This window comes from Xiphophorus hellerii, chromosome 24 (assembly GCF_003331165.1).
Source record: "Xiphophorus hellerii strain 12219 chromosome 24, Xiphophorus_hellerii-4.1, whole genome shotgun sequence".
Classification (NCBI taxonomy): domain Eukaryota; kingdom Metazoa; phylum Chordata; class Actinopteri; order Cyprinodontiformes; family Poeciliidae; genus Xiphophorus; species Xiphophorus hellerii.
In genome coordinates, this window is record NC_045695.1 from 5,099,705 (window position 1) to 5,116,890 (window position 17,186).

The following is a 17,186-nucleotide window of genomic DNA, read 5'->3' on the forward strand; positions in this document are numbered from 1 at the left end:
CCATTTTGGATTTTACTATCTAAAATCCAAAACTCAGGGCTGCTCTAAGCTTACAATCCAATTATCCCAGAGGTGTACTTTTCTAGTTGTGACAATAAATTTGAAACATAAATAGCAGAAGATACAATCCAGCCTGCAAGAGAAAGTTTCTTTATTTTGATTGACATAGGGAAGACAAAGCATAGTTAGCTACAAAGTTAGGAGTTGCTGTTTAAAGTCCATCGATTGGCAAATCAACTAAAATCTGTACTCAGATCAAAGGAAGATGTGTAAAAACATTCAGTCTGAACCGTATGCGTCTCTATAAACCAGCAGCGTTTTCTGCATTGCGCTCATTTTCTTCTACATTGGCTGCTTATTTTCGTCGGCACCAGACAAGAAGACCAGAAACAATTACAGACTATTTTCCTCCCTCTTAATAAAAAGCAAACTGTAGAATCTGCAAACAGCAATTCCATTTTGTGGCAGGTTACCAGGAAAGCTGCGTGACTGATTAGAGTCATGTCAGATTTGATCAGGCTTGTCTCTTTATAAAGCCAGTGCTTATAAAGCAGAGGGAAGGTATTAGTCATCTTTTTTGCAAATGATTTTGGCATTATTTGTAAGGCAAAATCTCCATACTTTATTACCTTGGATATTTTCCTCACATTTACCTTTTCATGACCCACAATTTGCGTAAGTTCTGATTTTCCTGGCTTAGTCATGCTCTAGATCATGACGTTTGAGATATGCAACTCAGCTGCGAGCGTCTTTACATGTTAATGCTAAAAAAATTTACACGAACGCCAAGAACGGCTGAGTTTCATCATCCGGAGCGACATTAGTCATGTTTCCCTGAAGAAAGCAGGTTTTGCTTGATGAAGAGAAGGATCAGCATCTCTGACACCACTTGAAGACGTCACATCCACATTCTCTCCAGGACGACACGAAGATTTCTTGGCTGATCGAAACCTCCAGCTGTCACGCCACTGGACAGCGGACTCATCGTCAAGGAGCTACAGTACCTTATCCTGCTGGAAATAGTAATCAGAAGATGGTAACACAAAATGTCTGACATGTTTTCAACGTCAGATATTTAGGGTTGAAATGAGGACCCGAGGTCTCCCACTCAGCATTACACCTCCAACACCAACCTGATCTGTCAACACAACGCAGGACAGATCCAAACTCTCATGTTGTTCATGCCAGATTCTGACCCTACCACTTCAGTGTCACAACCAGAGGCAAGACTTTTAGTCTGTTCTCTCTCCTCAAAGTTCTGGTCCTTCAATTGGGACCAAAAGGTGATGACACTTTACAGTTCATTAAGCATATATCCACTTAATGATTTACTGCAGTGCAACAAGAGCAAAATAAAATTAAACACATTTCACAAAAATCTCTATGCTTTAAATCACAAATCCTCATGTAATAATAAATGTTGAGATAAATAAACATAACCTCCTCATAGACAAGATGGCCCCTAAATTGATAGGCACACTAAATTATCACCGCAAATCTGTGCAAAAGCAGAGAACTAACTTACAGAAGAGTTGCCAACCAGGAAGTGGTTTGTGTGTGTGTGTGTGTGTGTCCTCCACGTCGGACGTGGGATCAGCCCCAGAGTTCACCAGGCTGCAGCATCAGAATCAATAAAACGGATAAATATACCGCCGGGTTTTATCAGAGCGGGCCCCCGCAGGCCACCGCTTCCTGACCTCTGCCTGTAGGTGGCAGTGGCGGTCGCCGCTTCCCCTGGAGGCGTCCACACGTGACGGGCCCAGAAAGTTTTCAGTTTGAAATAAATAGATTAGAAAAGTGAAAATGTTTTCCTTCGTGAATAAACCTGATCCAGTTCAATAATACCCGGAGCTAAATGTCAAAGAAAAAAAAAATTATCTCCTCTATAATTTTCATACTATCAAAAGTATTCAACCCCTTTGGATGCTTTACTCTTGTATTGATTTTAAACCTCAATCATGACCAACAAAATGTGTTTTTTTATTAACGTAAATATTTTCATTTCATATTATTATTTAATTGTTTTCATTTTGACATTAAAGGATTTTTTTTAAAGCATTTTTTGGTCTGTCAATACAAAAAAGGAAAGATACAATGATTCAGTGAACATATTAGAAGAGTTTTCTACATTTTAATACATATTATAACAAATACATCTATTTAAATTCCACTAACAAATGATGTGCGGCTACCAAGCCTTACCTAGTGGGAAAAATGACAGAAAATCACAAACAATAACTGCAAATTATTTTTGACCAAGACAATCACAGAGGATTTTCTGAACGCAGCCTTCTGATTATGCGACATGAATGGCAGAACGCTGCATCCATATTTGATTAATATGTAGATCGCAAAACGGGAATATGAAGAGAGCAACCTCGAATCAAACAAGAGAAAAAGCAGCACAAAAGAGAAGGTGACAGACGAAACCGAAGGGAAGCGAGTTTCCTCTGTGTGTCGCCGTCACAACTGGAATCTCCCCGACTCTGAAAGGAACACAAAGAGAATCTGCGTGTCGTGCTCATGGGCTTGTGACGCAGAGATGCACATGGAAATACACATGCTCCTTACAAACACGCTCTGTGTAAAAGCCACTGGAGGGAAGAAGGAAGAAATGTGTTCCTTCTTCTCAGAGTGTTTTCTGCAGAGGGAGATATTCTGAAACTCCTCATGAATGAATTTGTGGCTGCGATGCCGTTTTTAATATCGGCAAAAAGGCCAAGAGGAAGGCTAGCAGAGCCACATACTAACGTGGTCCTGTGGTACAGATGGCCCTATCAGTGGTGGGAAACGCTAACTGAACGTTAGCAACACTAACTTTATAGCACTAGCCATTGATATTAGATCCACTAACGCTAAAAAGCAACATCAATGTGATATTGTAATTTACAGGAATATCAACACCTCCAAGCATCTGTAACAAAACCCAGTTTCTTCCACAGTCCTTAAAATTGAACAAATTATGCAAAACTGCATGTCAACTAGCAAGAATATTAGTTTTATTTTAGGTTTTCTGTTTTTACTTTTTATTGGCTGTTTGAAATAAATAACTAAAATCACGTTTAAATGCTAAAACTATTCAAATTATATCATCCCTTGAAAAACTATAAACCCTTCCTTGAAATAAGGGAGTAGTGTGGGAAAAGAACACAAGGAAACAGAACTGCTGCATAAACAACGTCCGACCCTTTCAAAATAAGAGCATGAATCTAACCGTCTAACTACCAGACGAATTATTAACAGTCGAAAATCAAAACTTCAACACAAATGTTGAGCTTTATACAACAGAAGGTTTACGAAACAGTCACGTATTGGCGAAGTTTGATAAACGGCTTCAAAGTAAGCAAAAACTCTAAAGCACTCAGCTAAAATTAGCGGGTTAGCTAAGACTTTAAAGTATTTTGTGCTATTAATTGGTACAACGTTTTTAACAATCTGTTGCAGGGTTTTATAGATTGTATGGCTGTGACCTTATAAAAGCTAAACTTAACAAAAGTCTGCGGGAAACAACTTACCTCAGGGCTCAAGGTTCATAATGAGATGAGTTTCAAAATATTATAACAAGTTTTCCATGTCATTAAGACGTTTCTTGTTTTAATCAGCTAGATCATATTCAAGCTCTGGCAGTCAGACACTTCTGTAGGTTTTTATGAATATCTTGTCCTTATTACGTTTTCTATTCCTTTTTGTGGATATTCAAATACAAATTATAATGTGCATGTTGCAGTTTTCTAAATTTGCCTCCATATTGAATTCGATTTAAATCTGAGTTTAAAATAGAGAAACGATACGATGAAGGACAAACCTAAATGCTGAAACCGCTAAACGCCCAAAGCTCAATGAATAAATGAATATAACTTAACAAAATAACCACAACTTAATGCTTATTTATTCAATCGGGATCACAAATTGTTATAAACTATGTTAATTTGATCATTTATATGGTGCAACTTAATTACAGAAGTCAGAGAGTCACTGTTACTGTCTACATCTCTGAATATTTCTTCTTAAATCATTACCATATGAAAGATAAAAGACTTTACACCAGTAAAAATGCGTAATATTTTTGCATGATCTTAACGTGGGACTTAATATGCAAAAGAGCCCTTAAACAATCAGTGGAACGGTGCCCAAGAAGTTGGTCTCTTGCTGGGTGAACGTTGGGAAACATCCAGAGTGTCTCTTATAAATCACTGAGTCCCAAATTCTCTGGAGATGTCATAAAGTTGCAATATGCATATATCCTGCAGCTATGATGAGCTGCTTTAAAAATGATCCAGACGCGGAACTGTACAATCCCGACTCTCGTAACGGACGTATTCATGAGTTGTGAGACGTGAAGGTCTGAAAATGTTCGTGGAAGAGAGATGAGAGACGCTCTATTATTTATTTGTGTTCAGAGCCGAAGCCTTGTTCCATTCAGACGTCTGCAGCTGAAGATTACATACGGGACAGTTTGTCCTTCCCAGCTTTTCACATGGAAAACTTCCTGTTTTAGCTTCCTGGCAAGGCAGATTCCAGGAATTCGCGTTCTTAACCTACACGGGGATTTCTAGAAAGATTCATTTAAACCCTGGGTCTCATATGAAACAACTTTGAAACAATGTTCTTAAATGTTATGACGAACTTGAGAAGTCAAATACTGGAGAAATGTTGCTTCATATCCAAGAGTTTAATTATCTCAGTGCACGGCGTGTTTTCGTCCTTATCTGCTGCAGCTTCATCACAGCTGCTAGTCTTCAGGGGCTCAAGAAAATCAGAGAAAAGTTTCCGCTCCGGAAATCCCAGGGAAGGTTGGAAGTCGGAAGTTTCCAGAGTGGTTTGTTGAAGAGCGAAGACGATGCAGACTCGATCAACACGTCGAGGAAGTCGAGTGTTTTCACCATTAACGGAGAACATTTCCAACTCACCGGCACGCCTTACAGACATAACCCCGAGGTGTTTTAACGTTTCTAAACATTAAACAACTTTTTAATGTTTAGAAAAATTAAAAAGTTCATTTACCTTCCAGCCTCCACCTAAAGCTCATTTCAATGAAAGCTTCGTACTTAGCCCTAATTTGGAACTGAAAAAATAGTTCAGGAAGTTCATTTATATGAGACATACGAACAATAAATAACAGGTGAGAAGAACGCCAGTCTGTAGAAGCTTCTGCTGTAGCGCTAAGACGCTTTGTACTGTATCAATGCAGGTTAAGGTATGGTTGGTATGGTTGGATTAAAATAGCCAGTTATGAAAGTTTTGTAGAGGTTCTCAATTATTTATGGGATTTATTTTATTTATGTTACTTTTTTTAATGTGTCCAACAGATTTACTTTAACAAGTACGATACATCTTTTACCACGATACTCCATTTGACATTTATATGAAACTATTAGAAATGGCTTTGGGTTTATTTCACATGTAACGGTCATGGAGACAGAAAAGAGAAAACATTTTTAAAAAAGGGAGAAATGTGTGGGGGAAAAAAAGAGTAGAGCTAGAAGGATAGAGAGAATACATTACACCCTATAAGTCTGCTTCTACACCTTCAGAAAGAGAGAAAAAAGAGAACTGAGAACCTAAACATTCAACCACTTCTACAACCTACAAGAAAAATGAAAAATCGCCATGTGATAACTGAAATTGGCAAAGGAACATTTTGGAGAGTCGGTCGGCAAAAAGATTTGGTTTCCAGAAAATCCAACCCACATATTATTGATGTGTTTCTCATTCAGCCTGACGGTTCTCCTCACATGACAACAGAAGACGGTCTTTTAACGCTTCTGAATGTAACTTTAACACGAAGCATATCCTCTCCTCTTTAGTCATGGGAGCATTTTTCTGTCATTCAGTTTTTTGTGGATGAAAACAAAAGGCTGAAGCTTTACGTTGACACAAACTGTGAAAGTTGAGAAAGAAAGGGAAGGAGAGAAAAAAAGTCAGAGTCGGTTGCTCAACCTCTGACGTCCTGCCTGTCCTTTAAGTCTTTACTTCAGGCAGAAACTAGCCAAACAACAGCTAACGGGAAGCAGGTGAGGGAAACAAGCGAAGGACAGGAAGCCAGAGCGCTACCTGTTCCTCCTGGCCCCCGTGAATCTTCCACCATAATTTGCGATAATGACGGCGTCCCAGCAGGGCCACTCTGCGCCGAGTGATTCGGAATTGATTTAGTGCATTAATTACGCCCCTGCTACGCTGGTGTCACGGACAATATTCTACAACTTGATAAGCAAAAGACGCGCCGCGGGATCGTTTTGATGAATTGCCGGGGTTTGCTTTTATGGCCGTACCTTTTAATTTAACGGTAATCACTCCCCCCACCCCATCCGACACATACACCCCTCCCACCACCGCGGAAGGAGCAAGGCTTTAATTTCACCTCCGAGACCTCTGCTCTGCACCATGTCTGCTTTGATCAAGCAGACAGAAAAACCAATCCTCAACACACACACACACGTACCCCGCTCCAAACCGCAGGTTACATACTGCAGTGTTTCTGTTGATCCGCAGACACACACACACGCGTGTTTCCATGATGTGTGTCTGCTCGTCTCGCTTCCTGCAGAGGAGCAACATCTCTCTCTCTCTCCAGCGCTGCAGGCAAAACGAGAAGGAGCCCAGTAATGAGCAGCAGCCGGGTCTCGGTGGTACCACCTCCTAGTCCACCTCCCCGAGGGCAGAAAACACCCTCAAAACCCCCAAACTGAAGAGCTGCAACTCCCACAACAGCCCAGGCCAAAACCTGACAGCTAATTGTTGCTGGTTTTGAAAAACGCAGCTACATATTTACGTCCCAAAACTCAAAATCAATAGAATTCTTCTTGCGCACTCTAGATTATTTTGATAACTTTATTGTTAGGCTTATTGCTTTATGTTCAATCACTGTCTAGTAACCATCAGTTAGTAGCAAAACCGATGATTAGAAAGGCTTAGTTTGTGGTTTACTGCAAAGAATCCAGACAGGAAAGCAAACGCAAGTGGAGAAATTAATTTTACCGCCATGTTGTTTACATTTATGGGTGAAGATTCTCAAAAAACACCAGTTGATAGTTGGATTTGAATATGATCCCCATGTAGGACGGACAGCAGAAAGCAAAACTGATAGAATAAGTAGCAGGAGGAATTACATCAGTATTACCAACAGTAAATGCTGGATGATGCAGGCTGGTTGTATTGTTTACTTGCAGGCCTGAGGGCCGTACAGACGTCCAAGTAAATAAAAACTAAAGCTGTAGCAGACCTGGGCCCTTCAACAAGGTCGAGACCCAAAACAAACCCGGGAATCCACCCAGGACTGGGTGATGGGGAAGGAACATGGAAAGGTCTGGGCCTGTTCAAAGCCCAGATCTGGATCTCACTGAGATACTTCAGCAAACTCTCAGCAATCTGTTTGATAATTTTTCTTTAAAATAGAAATCCAAGTATTCACTCAATTTTTACAGAATTGCTTGAAAAATGCAAATTGGAGAAAGGAAGATTTGCAGAATTTTCAACGTTTCAGATTGCCTTACCTTGTAATTTTTTATAATTACAATGACAACAGAGAAAAAAGGCTTCATTGTCCACTTTCATCTTCATTTGAACAAATTCAGATATTCTGGAAACAACGCTTCACATGAGAACCGATGAGCTGCAATTAAACAGCAGGTTAAAAAAAAGTGAAACAAAAGAGGATGATGTTTTTCTTTTCTTGGACTTACACGCCGTCATTACCCAACAATTAGCAAGCTAGCAGCAACACGGGGACGCGGTGCTGGGATCTGACGGGTTAGCAGGCTGGCACGTGCAGGGCGCTCGTTTCCCGCGTCAAGAGCTGTAATTATGGCGACGCCGCCGGGCGCTAACAACCTCCCATTTCAGCCGACAGTCCCAACCTTTTATGAGCTCCTCCACCGGTTCAGAGGCTAATGAAACACCGTGATCCGCCCCACCGTGGGGGTGTAGTGGGAGGGGAGGCGTGAAGAGGCCCTGAAGCGGACATTGTGCGTTCGAGGAGCACAACGGTGTGAAACATCCATAAAGAGCGAGAACAGGAGGTGAACGGGGGCGGCTCTTGACCTCCGTCTCTACACCGCGCTCTCAACTCTGTCTGCAGGGAAATGGCCTCTGTCGCTTCAAGAGGAGCGTGTCCAGGTGAAAACTCTGCTGGCTGGACAAACGCAAACCAGCAGGGGTGAAGTCTGACTGGCAATAAGACCAAGGAGTTGGTTTACTGTCGCAAAGCGGAGACTTAAAGATGGTTATGGAGTCGATTTACGTCTCCTAACACAGAATCTGCCGTTCAGTTCCTGATCTCAAGAAGCAGATTAAACATTTCTGTTTGTGTTTGTTTTTCCAGACTTAGCGTCCATAACTACCATGTTTCATAACCTGCCACACACCTCTACCGCAACACACGTCCGTCCTGGTCAATTGTTCCTCTGCTGTTGTTGAAGCAGAAATGGTTCCTCAAATTTAACGGCAAATACTGTAGAGTTCATCACCGGGCAGCTACTGGGAGTTCTTGATTGAATGGGTTAAGTAAAGGGAAACCAGTTGGTAATTTTCAGACTCTTCACATCGGTCTGAACTACCTGATTCCGGATCTTTTCACCCCCTCCAAAAAAGCGCCTGCAGTCTGAATGGCCATGTCACATTTTAAACGACTCGATGATGTCGAGTCTCCAGATCGCCTCCAGATCGATCAGGAAACGATCTTGGTCTGCATGCCGTCGGCTCTTTAAAGTCAATCCATAGACTGCGGCGACCATTATTGCTGCTGTGAACAAAGGGCTGCTTTGTGGCACATACGTACGTTCTTCTTGCATTTGTTAAATAGTTAGAATAAGCATGCAGAAAAATCGTATTTCTACAAAAAATCATAACCGTCCATCAAGGGCTGCTGGGTGAATGTAGCCAAAGACTGGACCCAAAGAACCGGGTCAGGCAGAAAAGTTTTTCTAATTCGTCCCCTTGTGTCCTGAAATACCTCTATAGTTTACATTTCTGTGAGTTTTCTTCCTGTTTTCCTCAATCTGAAAGGCAAAGTGCAAAGATCAAAACACTGAATGATGCCCTTCTCCTTTTCTTTTCTGAAGCAAAAAGATAAACGGTAAACATTACTGAAGGTCAGACCGGTGAAACGAGTCTGACAGAGAGCTGCCTGAATTACTGCCTGAGTGGAAATGAATGACACGGAGCGGCTCTGGGAGAAAAGAGAGCAGACTGATCTGATGAGCTGAGCGATGAGTCAAGGAGAAGCAGTCATTCTGACCGACGCTGGTCTCAGGACGTCCCAGCGAGGACAGGAAGTCAGCAGATCAGGAGAGGAAGCAGGAAGTCGGGAAGAATCCAGAAATCATCAAATTCCTACCAGCAGCTGATCCTGAAAGGTCATGACCCCAAAAACTGTAGCTTCCAACATGAACAAGCCATCCGTCTTCTGGAGAAAGATCTTATGGTGAAACGAGACAAAGGCTGACTTATGTCATCACATGTCGGTGGTAGCGGCAGCGTCATGATGTGGGACTAAAGAAATCCTTTATTTGTTCATTTTATTTCATAAATAAGCGTTACTGTTACTCTGTGGCTGATGTTTCTACTGGAAGAAAGACGCAAATTTAACAAAACAAAATCTATGAGAAGAAAGAAACAAAGAAGGATACAGGAAAGGATGGAGGGATGCAAAGGACAGATGAGTGGAAGCGAGGGAGAAAGGAAAGACGAAAAGACATGAGGAGGAAAGAAAGAAAAAAAGGAGCAAGGGAAAAAGCAAACAAAGGTCGGACATATGAGGAAAACAGAAAAAAGACAAGAAAGGAAGGAAGGACATGAAGGAGGAAAGAATTGTTCTCCAAAAAAGGAAGGAAGAGAAGTGGTAGAGGAAAAAGCAACAGAAAGAAAGGACAATAAATTCTAGGAATGAAGCAAAGAAGTCAGGACACAACCTTTAGATTAAGAAATAGAGAATGTATTTTATTATTTATCATTCCTAAACTTTAGACAGTGGATTTAACCTCCTCCTCTCTGAGCCACGACTGTAAACCCGAAGCTGTGAGGAACGTGTCGCTTTAAGACGCCTCTTTCTTCTTCTCTGGTCCTCCAGCCATGGAGGAACCTCTCTGCCATCAAACAGCACAGAGTTCTGCTGCCGCCATCTTTCCTCCTGTCTCCTCCGGCTGCTGTTTGCAGGAGATAAGCTCGGCAAAGTGTGCGTGTGTGTGTGTATGTCTTTATGTCAACACTGAACACACACCTCCGGAGCTGTGTCATTCATCTCTCCTTACAGCTGCCCCACCCGGAGAGCCAAGCGGGCGGAGGCAGGCTGCAGCCATCCACTTGATCACCTGTTAGCCTTTAGCAGCTTTACTGGGAGTTTTCTACAAAGTGCTAAAATCGCAGAACAATTTTAACCACGTCATGACTATTTGTTTTAATGCTCTACTTAAAGTTAGACTGGATAGAGATCCTAGAGTTTTAAACCTTCGGTTTGTTTCGCTGTCCTCCTGTGTTGGGTTGGCTCGTCCTCCTGTTGGCCCGCCAGTCGCCAGGCTGTCTTCACACTCCGACTCTATCCAACTCTTCCTTATGTTTCCTACATGCCTTGTTCTTGGTCTCCACTCTGGAGCCAAACTATGCAATGTTTATATTTTCACACCCACTGCGAATTACGACAGAGCGCGGTGATTCACATGCGACGATCTGATCGTCCAAAAACATTGTGATTCTGCAGAGTCAAAACATGGTGTGTATGAACTGATATGTTGTCGGTCCGCAAACATGGACACACAAAAACACACAGCTGCCTGGTTGAATAATGCAAACACCAAATATAGCTTATTATGCAGGAATACTCACAGTGGAAACCATATTAGCAGAAGCTAACACCTGCAGTCGTCCTTATCGCCGCTTTTGAGGGATCAGCCAATGAGCACTGAGAATAATTTTTAAAAAAGGCGATTCCACAAATAGTTGGAATTTCTGCAAATAATTTGTATTTACTTAAAAAAATAGAAAAAGTTGACATTTTTACCAATAAAAGCTTGATGCTATGCTAGCCAGGCTAGTTAGGCTAACTCGCCATTACTGAGGTAAGTTTCTGTGACGTTGTTTCAATAATAGTAGCTCCCTTACATATAGCGAAAAGATATGAGAACTGAGTAGACACGTTGCCTTAGCCAACGTTAGCAACAACTCAACCCTGGGTAAAATCCTGAGAAAAATTTCAAACACTGTTGTCTTAACATGCCTTGTGGGCCCAAAAGTGACTGTTAAAAATAATAATTGTTGCACAACTACAATCCTGACCATTAGCCACTTATATTAGCATTAGCATTGTAAATATGCTCAGCTCTCATGAGCAGGTAGTGTTTACCTGGTTTTAAAATACCACTTTGTCCCCTCAGAGAGGCTACCCTCAGCAGGGTTTTATGGTGACACGGAGCGCTAAGCTAGCTGGGCAGCAGTGGAAAATCTGTAGTCCGTCTAAATGCCAGCGCCCGGTTTTCCTCCAAGCTCTTTTCTCTAAATTCCTCTCCTGCCTCCTTTAAGCTCTCAGATCCATGCAGATAAAAACACACAGCCTGGCGGCAGAGTAGCTGAAAATTGTAATTTTAGCACAGCAGCTGTTTTCTTCTTTTTTTCCCCGCCTGCTGAAAAAGCGGCGCCCCCTCCGGCTCCTTCCTTGCTGCCTCCGCCCTCCGTTTGTCCACATCCACCCGAGCTCCTGCGGATCCGTCCAGAGGCTGCCCGTGGCTCGGGAAGTGTCGAGATGTGTTCGAGTTTACGAGTCTCGATTTTGAACTTTGCGTGAACCGTTGGACTGCAACTTGAGAGCATTATATTAAAGCCCGGGACTGGCAGAGGAGGAATGGATGGAAGAGACAGATGAAGAAGTTCTGAGCTGTGCAGCTGCGTTCAGGAGGAAAACGTGCTCCTCGATCACGCGTCGTTCTTTTTTTAGCCTAAACATTTGATTTAGAAGAATTATAAGATGCTATAAAAGCTGTCCTTTAATTGCAGCCGTTAGGATGTTGATGGAATCAGTCTGGTTGCTGGTGACCAGCAGGATGTTTGCAGCTCCAGATCCGCCTCACCTCTTTCACATTCATTTAACGATCCCACAGATGCCTAATTGTTTCCCTAATGATGCCGAGTCTAATGGGACTGTTTTTGCTCTTCATTTGATAGTGCTGGCCCAGTAATTAGACTGCACCTCACTTCATTAAACAGCAGGAGGGGAGCGAGGGAGGGGCTAGGCCCCAATGGCGAACGCAATAGAAACACACTGAGACCCGACAACAGGAAGCAGCTTCTCACCCAGAAGGTGGAGCCTCTCTTTGTGTCTACGACGTCACACGGCGTTTACCGTCCTGGAAGACACACGGGGGTCATTTCATTAAAAAATAAACACTTCCCTGCAGAGAAGACCTGTCCAGAACTCACATCTGGACGGCGTTCTGGTCCAGAACCCCAGACGGGGTCTAATTCCTGGACGGCTTGATCAGTGCTGCACTTCATTCAAATTCACGCTAATCCGTCAGTTTAAAGAGACAGTAGTGATTCTGATGTCAGCTGGAGGACTTCAATAAATAAATCAGACATGTTCTGATGTTATTGTGGCATTTGGTAAATAGAAATGATTTTGGTTATTCTAAACAAGAGAAAGTTGAACAAAAAAAAGGTGAATGAAACTTTTGGTTTCAACTATAAATACAATCTAAGATATTAAAGCAGTGGGGCGCGCCCCCTGGGGGGGTCGCAGTGCCATTGCCAGTGTTTTGTTGCAACCTAAAGTGTGAAATAAACTTCAGTGGAGTTTGAAAGCAAAATATGTGTTTAGGTTTATGTCTGGTTGAACGATGCGTGTGCCCAGTTGATTCTTTTTTTTTCTTTTTTGTGAGGGATTTTATTGTAATCCATAGTGGGAAATCCATGGGAAATCTTTGGGAACCACTGTATTAAAGTATTAAAATGAAATTAAACATGAAGAATTGAATAATAGAATAAGGCTTGAAAACCACCAGAATATATAAAATTAAATGTTATAACTCTTTGTTAGCATTAGCATGCTAGCTTAGCCTGTTTGCTTGTATTTAAACTAGATTTAATAATTGTCTAAATCTGAAAATTTGTTTGGTCATTTGGGAAAATAAAATGCCGCAGTTTGTTAGTATGATTGAGTTCAGTTGGTGTAAAAAAAAAAGAAGAAAAGATGGAAAATGATTAAATTAATCTAATATTAAAAATTAAACCTATGAAGAACACACATAAAACAAAATTTGAGAAACAATATTAATATGAAGCACATGGAGACAACTAGAGTAGCAAATCAATATAAGATGCAGACTATAAAAAATAAGAAATAAATTGTTGAAAATGTTTTGCAGGCAAATTCAAACATTTGCGGAAAAAGTATAACAGATTATGAAATAATTAAGTGAAATAAACCACTCGAAATATAAGTCAATATGGAAAATGTGACAAAATGATAAAAAAAATGACAGCTGATTCCTCTAAGCAAAAAATCTGCACTCTAAAATGTTCATTGTGTTATTAAATATGAGTGTTAAACTAGAAAACTTCTGAAGAAATTTAAACGGGGCCTGCCAAAGTGTGCCTGTCGGTTGGCACACTTTGTGGGCGTTCTGATGCTGCAAATTGGCATCAATGCTAAAGTAAGCTACAATGTACTCAATAGCAGGTGGAGATTGACAAACATGTTGAGTAACATGGACTTATGCCATTCAGTATGTTGAAATTAGTGTACAAGTTAAAATGAGCCAAACTGCTAACATTAGCCAAAATGCTGTCAGTAGCATGTGGAGCATCACTCCATTCAGTGTACTAAGCATGGCTAATAAATAAGAAAAATAGCTAAAAGCTTCTTTTAGGGAAAAGGCTAATGCTAATGGAGGCAGTGAAATGCAAAGGTTTGTGCTAATGTTAATTTACTGTCTTGTGCAGCAGGGCAGCACAATAACCTGAGAGAAAAAAGATAGTAAAGGCTAATATTAGTTAGCACTACCCTGAGAGGAATATTTAGGCTTTTATTTTGAAATTCTTTTACAAAACTTAATGCGGTGTCACTGTTGCTCCCCGTGATTAAGCTCATAATTACAATCCTCTGTACTGAATAGCTCTCTGATAGCAGACGGTGTCCATAAACAAGTTTACTAAATATTGTACAATAACTGAAAACAGAGATGTAACTTCTATCATGAATATAGATTAGCCAAAAACCCTCCAAATTACAATGAAATACTTCTACTTCTGGTGGGCGACGGAAGTAACACCCTTAATCGTTTCCCCAGTAAGCCTCCCAGGAATAAGGTTGATAGAATGTTCAATTCCAATGGTATCAATGACATCAGCGGTTATGACGTCACTCTATGATACCACAAAGGAGTCTCTCTCTTGAATGTAGCTCGCAGACAGCGTTTTCTCAGACCTGTTCCACAGTTCTATCGCGACAGATCACTCTTCAGAGCAAGTTCGAAATTAATTGAAACAAGCGGGATATCGATTCCAGATATTACACGCCTTTCAGAGAAGCAAGAATTTACCAGAACATCGACATGAAGCAACAACAGATTGTTTGTGAACATGAAGCTTTTCCAGCTGAGCTTTCATGGGTCGACATGATGGACCTCAACATCCAAGTCGACTTCGACGAAGTCATTTCTTTTGAAGATGACAGCGACAGCCCCATTGAGCCGGAAGATGAATCAGCAGAGATTCAGGGGGAATCAGGTCCTTCTGGCAACTTTGAGAGTCCAACATCATTGGAAGTCAAGCAGGAAACAACTCCCTCTGCTGGCTTCGAGATCACCCCCTCAGTGGAAGTTGTGGAAGAAACAAGCCAACATGTCATCGATCTCGCAAAGCAGGTAGACGATCTTAAAAAAGAGTTGCAGAGTAAGATTTTTGATCTCCATGAGGAAAGAGACCGAAGGATTGCATATCAGGCTGAAGTCAAATCACATCAGGAGGAGATTCAAAAACTGCAAAATATGGTAGTAAAAGAACATCACCTGCGAGTCAAATGTGAACATGGAAGAAATGTGCCAGAGATTAAAGATGTGTCAAATGTTTCTTGCTCTTCCAAAGTTACAGTCGACAAGAGCGTTCTTCAACAGCTGGAGTACTTCAAGAGGGAGGCTGAAAAATATGCCTCCCGCAACAAAGGTCTGATAGAAGTCATGGTTGAAGAATACAGAGTGAGACTTAAATACGAGGAGCAGCTCAAAAGTCACACAGAGCAAGCTTCCAAATTCAAAGCCCAGGAGGAAACGGTAAAATCTCTTCAGGGTCAGGTTGCAGACCTGAAGGTGAAGTTAAAACTTGCTCTGGAAAACAACCGTCCTAGAGTCTCCACCCAACCAGAGGTCCCCCTGCAAATAGAAGGCTCCCTACGACCAGAGGAGTCCAAGGAAAAACAGACCTCCAATCAATCAGTGAGGTACGAGGAAAGACAGAACTCCAATCTATCAGGGAGGTCTAACGAAAGACAGACCTCCCATCAACCAGGGAGGTACGAGGAAAGACAGACCTCCAATCTATCAGGGAGGTACGAGGAAAGACAGACCTCCCATCAATCAGGGAGGTCTAACGAAAGACAGACCTCCCATCAACCAGGGAGGTACGAGGAAAGACAGACCTCCAATCTATCAGGGAGGTCTAACGAAAGACAGACCTCCACTCTATCAGGGAGGTACGAGGAAAGACAGACCTCCAATCTATCAGGGAGGTCTAACGAAAGACAGACCTCCAATCAATCAGTGAGGTACGAGGAAAGACAGACCTCCAATCTATCAGGGAGGTACGAGGAAAGACAGACCTCCACTCTATCAGGGAGGTCTAACGAAAGACAGACCTCCCATCAACCAGGGAGGTACGAGGAAACACAAACCTCCAATCTATCAGGGAGGTCTAACGAAATACAGACCTCCAATCAACCAGGGGTCTCCATGCATAGCGTGGCTCGGCCTTTGCACCGACCCACACCCAGGTTGCAATCAGAGGAGTCCACGCAAAGCCAAACCTCCACACAAACATGGAGGTCCGAGGAAAGACAGACGTCCATGCGACCAACCTCCACTGGTTGCATGAAGGGGCTTCATGTTGGCGTTGTCATGAAGGCCAATCTATGCCCGGCTCGGCCTTTACGCCGACCCACCCCCAGGTGGCACTAACCTAGGTCACTATCCAAACCTAGGTTTTGCTAACACTCGGCATTAATTGCTTGATTAATTGATCTCTCTAAATTGTCCTACGGTGTGAATGTGTGTGTGCAAGGATAAGTGTGTTAGATGATGGATGGATGAATATTTGTTAAAAGTGTCTGACAGTAGAATATGAAACAGAGAATCTGCGAAAATGCATCTAGCTCTGCTACTATCCAGAAACAACCAATCAGAACCAAAAGGCAAACCTTTGGTTCTGATTGGTTTCTAATGCGTTGAATGTGTCTCAGCACATTCAACACATTAGACTACTAGTGTACTGCAGCTACACAACTGGCAGAAAAACACCCTAATATTATATCATCATTGTTTATAATGATTTAGAAAACAAAATGCTGTACAGGTTTGTCAAAACTATTTCGACCCATATTAGAACTTTGCATTGATTTCCTTCATTTTAGTAGCTGTGATTTTGCCTAATCCACACATTTTCAATAACCCTACACAATACTAGCCTATTCCTAACCCTAACCCTATCTAAAACTTAATTAGCATCTTACCTCTAAATGTTACCCCTGACCCAAAGCAATGAGTCCATCATATTAGGACCAGGTTTTGGTCCTAATATGATGGAACTAATGCAGTGTTTCTCAATTCTGGTCCTCAGGCCCCCCTGCCCTTCATGTTTCAGGTGTTCCCCTTCTGCCGCACACCTGGATTGAATCTGTGGGTGATTAACATGCTACTGCAGAAGAGGTCATGCTGTTCTGGAACAGCTGTTCTGAAACAGAGACACACCTAAAACATGCAGAGCAGGGGGTTTAAGGACTGGAATTGAGAAGCACTGACCTAATGTGACACTGGACATATAATGGTGCGTTCACACCAAATGCGTTTTGAGCGTCAGGCGCAGCTGGTTTGCATTCAAAGTCTATGTGGAGGCGCGTCGAGGGCCGTTGCGTTGCGCTTCAAGCCTCCAGCGCGGCGCGATTTGAACCGTTTGGAGCGTTTGACACATCTAGCGCATCCAACGCTTCACAT

General features: G+C 42.0%; 1 protein-coding gene and 1 long non-coding RNA gene across 4 annotated transcripts in view; both read right to left on the minus strand.

The window, feature by feature from the left end:
• si:ch73-383l1.1 (receptor tyrosine-protein kinase erbB-4) overlaps positions 1-17,186 on the minus strand; it is a 287,281-nt gene that overhangs the window by 131,064 nt on the left and 139,031 nt on the right. The window lies entirely within an intron of this gene.
• LOC116716083 (uncharacterized) lies at positions 7,657-16,890 on the minus strand. Its single transcript, XR_004338383.1, has 3 exons — positions 16,782-16,890; positions 8,380-8,386; positions 7,657-7,666 (listed from the first exon to the last, which is right to left on the minus strand). It is a non-coding gene; the product is annotated as an uncharacterized LOC116716083 (long non-coding RNA).